Raw genomic sequence first — 6000 nt, forward strand, 5'->3', positions numbered from 1 at the left:
TTAGACCTCTGCCTCCTGCCAGCTAGTTACAAAAGGCACTCCGCCATCTTGGCTCCAGGATGCCAGAGAGATCTGACAGCGCCAGGTACGCAGACATAGTCTGAGGCTAACATCGCTCGGGTCTAAGCATGTCAGGCTTTTGCCTGCACCCAGGCCCTGGGCAGCTCGGTGGGCCATCTGTGTGCCAACCTGGCCAGGGGGTCGTTTGCCCTACAGACTGCCCAGCACTTGCAGGGGCACACCTTGCCATCTTGGCTACCTTGCAAATTGGTACAACCACTCTGGAAATCAGTCTGGAAGTTCCTCAGAAAACTGGGCATGTCACTTCCAGAGGACCCTGCTATACCACTCCTGGGCATATAACCAGAGGATTTCCCAGCATGTAATAAGGATACATGCTCCACTATGTTCATAGCAGCCCTATTTATAATAGCCAGAAGCTGGAAAGAACCCAGATGTCCCTCAAGGGAGGACTGGATATAAAAAATGTGGTCTATATACACAATGGAGTACTATTCAGCCATTAGAAACAATGAATTCATGAAATTCTTAGGCAAATGGATGGAGCTGGAGAACATCATACTAAGTGAGGTAACCCAGACTCAAAAGATGAGTCATGGAATGCACTCGATAATAAGTGGATATTAACTTAGAAAACTGGAATACCAAAAACATAATCCACACATCAAATGAGGTACAAGAAGAGTGGAGGAGTGGCCCCTTGTTCTGGAAAGACACAGTGAAGCAGTGTGGGGCAAAACCAGAACAGGGAAGTGGGAAGGGTTGGGTGGGAAAACAGTGGGAGGGAAGGGGGCTGATGGGACTTTCGGGAGTGGGGGTCTAGAAAAGGGGAAATCATTTCAAATGTAAATAAAAAATTTATCGAATAAAAAAATTAAAAAAAGAAACAATGAATTCATGAAATTCTTAGACAGATGGATGGAACTAGAGAACATCATCATACTAAGTGATTTTCATGGTATGGGGAGCCAGGAAAGGGGAAATCATTTGTAATATAAATAAAAAATATATCGAATAAAAAAAACGCCCGTTTCTCTCTTTCAGGCCTGGGTTCACCTCGGCTCCCCGAATTACTAGGTCCAACAGGTCGGGACACCGTATAGTTCTTTTTGTTTCAACTTGGTTGATTTGAGCCCTGAGTTTGATGATTTCCTGCTTTCTACTCCTCTTGTGTATTAGCTTCTTTCTCTTCTAAAGCTTTCTGGTGTGCTGTTAAGATGCTACTGTATACTCTCTCCAACTTCTTTTTGGAGGCACACAGAGCTATGAGTTTTCCTCTTAGCACTGCTTTCATTGTGTCCCATTAATTTGGTATGTTGTGTCTTCCTTTTCATTAAATTCTAAAAAGGTTTTGATTCTTTCCCTATTTCTTCCTTGACCAAGATATCATTGATTAGAACATTGTTCAATTTCCATGTGTATGTGGGCTTTCTGTTGTTTTTGTTTCTATTGAAGACCACCCTTACTCCATAGTGATCTGATAGGAGGCATAGAATTAGTTTGATCTTCTTGTATCTGTTGAGGTCTGTTTTGTGGCCAATTATATGGTCGATTTTGGAGAAGGTACCATGAGGTGCTGAGAAGAAGGTATATTCTTTTGATTTAGGATGAAATGTTCTATAGATATCTATTAAATCTATTTGGTCCAAAGCTTCAGTTAGTTTCACTGTGTCTCTGTTTAGTTTGGGTTTCCCTCATCTGTCCATTGAGGAGAGTGGGGTGTTGAAGTCACCCACAATTATTGTGTGGGGTACAATGTGTGCTTTAAGCTTTAGTAAAGTTTCCTTTATGAATGCAGGTACCCTTTTATTTGGGTGTTAGTGTTCAAAATTGAGAGTTCTTCCTGGTAGATTTTTCCTTTGATGAGTATAAAGTGTCCTTCTGTGTCTTTCTTGATGACTTTTGGTTGAAAGTCTATTTTACTGGATATTAGAATGACTACTCCAGCTTGTTTCCTGGGACCATTTGCTTGGAAATTTTTTTCCAGCCTTTTACTCTGAGGTAGTGTCTGTCTTTGACACTGAGATGCATTTCCTGTGTGCAATAAAATGTTGGGTCTTGTTTACATATCCAGTCTGTTAGTCTATGTCTTTTTATTGGGGAATTGAGTCCATTGATGTTAAGAGATATTAAGGAATAGTGATTGTTGCTTCCTGCTATGTTTGATGTAATTTTTATGTTTGTGTGGTTATCTTCTTTTTCGTTTGTTGAACGAAGATTAATTTCTTGCTTTTTCTAGGGTGCATTTTCCCTCCTTTTGTTGGTGTTTTCCATTCATTATCCTTTGAAGGGCTGGATTTGTAGAAAGATACTGTGTAAATTTGTTTTTGTCATGAAAAACCTTGTTTTCTCCACCTATGGTAATTGAGAGATTTGCTGGATATAATAGTCTGTGTTGCCATCTGTGTTCCCTTAGGTTCTGCATGATGTCTTCCCAGGCTCTTCTGGCTTTCATGGTCTCTGGTGAGAAGTCCAGTGTAATTTTGATAGGTCTATCTTTATATGTTACTTGATCTTTTTCCCTTACTGCTTTTACTATTCTTTCTTTGTTTAGTACATTTGGTGTATTAATTATTATGTGATGGGGGAATTTCTTTTCTGGTCAATTCTATTTGGAATTCTGTAGGCTTCTTGTATGTTCATGGCCATCTCTTTCTTTAGGTTAGGGAAGTTTTCTTCTATAATTTTGTTGAACACATTTACTGGCCTTTTGAGTTGGAAATCTTCACTCTGTTCTATACCTATAATCCTTAGGTTTGTTCTTCTCATTGTGTCCTGGACTTCCTGGATGTTTTGGGACAGGAGCTTTTTGCATTTTAACATTTTTGGTTTTTTGGATTTGGTTTTTTTCAAGGCAGGGTTTCTCTGTATAGCTTTGGCTGTCCTGGAACTCACTCTGTCGACCAGGCTGGCCTTGAACTCAGAAATCTGCCTGCCTCTGCCTCCCAGATTGCTGGGATTACAGGCATGTGCCACCACCACCTGGTGCTCATCTTCTCTTCTATTAGATTCAGTGTATCTAGGTTTATATAGAGGTCCTCGATACACCTGGACTTGCACTTTGTACAAGGAGATAAGAATGGATCAGTTTTCATTCTTCTACATACTGACCTCCAGTTGAACAACACCATTTGTTGAAAATGCTGTCATTTTTTCCACTGGATGGTTTTGGCTTTTATTTTTTTAGGTTGCTTTGTTTATTTAAAAGGAAACAAACTAAATCATGTGGATTTTTAGCTAAGAAAACAAATAAAACCCCTTGATAACATGCTATTTTAAGTTCCAAAACAAAACAAAAATGACCAAGTCAAAGTTTATAGGATAAGTTGGTACCTCAGCCTGGGTCAAAGAGAGATTCAAGTAATTTAAATTTTACAGCCCAAAGGCTGAGTCTTTTATTCAAGTTGCTAAAGGGAGAGTGCAATGGCACAATGTAGTTGACATCCCTCCCTTGTTCAAAGCAATAAGGCATCTTGAAAACTCAGTGTTCTGGGGAAGTTCTGGTTGGAAGCAGGACATAATTTAACCATATGAAATATAGCTGGGTCTAAGGTAAAAAATCTTCAAAGGAAAACCTTGATAGTCACAATTAAAATCTTCATCCAATACATAGTTAAACTTGCTCTTGTTAAGTCTAGAGGCTGCACAGGTATCCAGCCCATGGCCACTACTTCACTCTTAGACTACATCTGGTGGAGGTTAAAGAGAAGCCTCCCTCTTCAACATCCCTCTTAGACATCCCTCTTCTCTGCCAAGGAAGATTCTTTGGTGGAATTTTTGTGGTTACTTAGGTATACTATCACATTGTCCACAAATAGTGATATCTTAACTTCCTCCTTTATAATTTGTATCCCTTTGGCTTTCTTTTGTTGTGTAATTGTTCTGGCTAAAACTTCATGTACTACATAGAATAGATAGGGGACAGTGGGCAGCCTTGTTTTGTCCCTGATTTTAGTGGAATTGATCACTCAATTGAAACTTTAGTGATCAAGTTTCACTCCATTTAGTTTGATGTTGGTTACTGGTTTGTTGTATATTGCTTTTATTCTGTTTAGGTACGGACCTTGAATTTCTGATCTTTCCAGGACTTTTACCATGATGGGGTGTTGAATTTTGTCAAAGGCCTTTTTAGCATCTAATCAGATCATGTGTTTTTTTTTTCCCCTTTGGGTTTACTTATATAGTGGATTATGTTGGTGGATTTCAGTATATTGAACCATTCTTATATCCCTGAGATGAAGCCTACTTGGTTGTGGAAAGTGATGGTTCTGATGTGTTCTTGGATTTGGTTTAACTGAATTTTATTGAGTATTTTTGCATCGATATTCATAACAGAAATTGGTGTGATGTTCTTTTTCTTTCTTGGGTCCTTGTGTGGTTTGGTAACTGCATCACTGTGGCTTTATAGAATGAATTGGGTAGTGTTCCTTCTGTTTCTATGTTGTGAAATAGTTTGAAGAGTAATGGTATTAGGTGTTCTTTGAAAGTAGGATAGAATTCTGCACTAAACCCATCTTGTTCTGGCTTTTATTTATTTATTTTTTATTTTTTTATTTTTTGGTTGGGAGACTTTCAATGACTGCTTCTATTTCCTTAGAGTTTAAAAGAGTGTTTAAATGGTTTATCTGATCCCTATTTAACTTTGGTATGTAGTATCTGTCTAGAAAAATCCTCCGTGTAGATTTTCAAGATTTATTTATTTATTATGCAAGTACACTGTAAAGCTGTCTTTAGACACCCCAGATGAGGGCATCAGATCTTATTATGGGTGGTTGTGAGCCACCATGTGGTTGCTGGGATTTGTACACAGGACTTTTGGAAGAACAGTCAGTGGTCTTAACTACTGAGTCATCTCTCCAGCCCTAGATTTTTAAGTTTTATTGAGTATAAGCTTTTGTTGTAGGATCTGGTGATTTTTTAAAAATTTCCTCAGTTTCTTTTGTTATGTCTTCCTTTTCAGTTCTGATTTTATTAATTTGGATACTGTCTCTGTGCCCTCTGGTTAGTCTGGCTAAGAGTTTATCTATCTTGTTGAATTTCTCAAAGAATCAGCTACTTCTTCCTTCTTTGTATAGTTCTTTTTGTTTCAACTTGGTTGATTTCAGGTCTGAGTTTGATTATTTCTTGCTGTCTACTCCTCTTGGGTGTATTTGCTTGTTTTTTTTTTCTTTTTTTAATTCGATATATTTTTTATTTACATTTCAAATGATTTCCCCTTTTCTAGACCCCCACTCCCCGAAAGTCTCATAAGCCCCCTTCTCTCCCCCTGTCCTCCTACCCACCCCTTCCCACTTCCCCGTTCTGGTTTTGCCCTTTACTGCTTCACTGAGTCTTTCCAGAACAAGGGGCCACTCCTCCTTTCTTCTTGTACCTCATTTGATGTGTGGATTATGTTTTGGGTATTCCAACTTTCTAGGTTAATATCCACTTATTACTGAGTGCATACGATGATTCATGTTTTGTGTCTCGGTTACCTCACTTAGTATGATGTTCTCTAGCTCCATCTATTTGCTAAGAATTTCATGAATTCATTGTTTCTAATGGCTGAATAGTACTCCATTGTGTAGATATACCACATTTTTTTTGCATCCACTCTTCTGTTGAGGGATACCTGGGTTCTTTACAGCATCTGGCAATTATAAATAGGGCTGCTATGAACATAGTAGAGCATGTATCCTTATTACATGGTGGGGAATCCTCTGGGTATATGCCCAGGAGTGGTATAGCAGGATCTTCTAGAAGTGAGGTGCCCAGTTTTCTGAGGAACCGCCAGACTGATTTCCAGAGTGGTTGTACCAATTTGCAACCCCACCAGCAGTGGAGGAGTGTTCCTCTTTCTCTACATCCTTGCCAACACCTGCTGTCTTCTGAATTTTTAATCTTAGCCATTCTGACTGGTGTAAGGTGAAATCTCAGGGTTGTTTTGATTTGCATTTCCCTAATGACTAATGAAGTTGAGCATTTTTTAAGATGCTTCTT

Source organism: Apodemus sylvaticus, chromosome 3, assembly GCF_947179515.1.
Source record: "Apodemus sylvaticus chromosome 3, mApoSyl1.1, whole genome shotgun sequence".
Classification (NCBI taxonomy): domain Eukaryota; kingdom Metazoa; phylum Chordata; class Mammalia; order Rodentia; family Muridae; genus Apodemus; species Apodemus sylvaticus.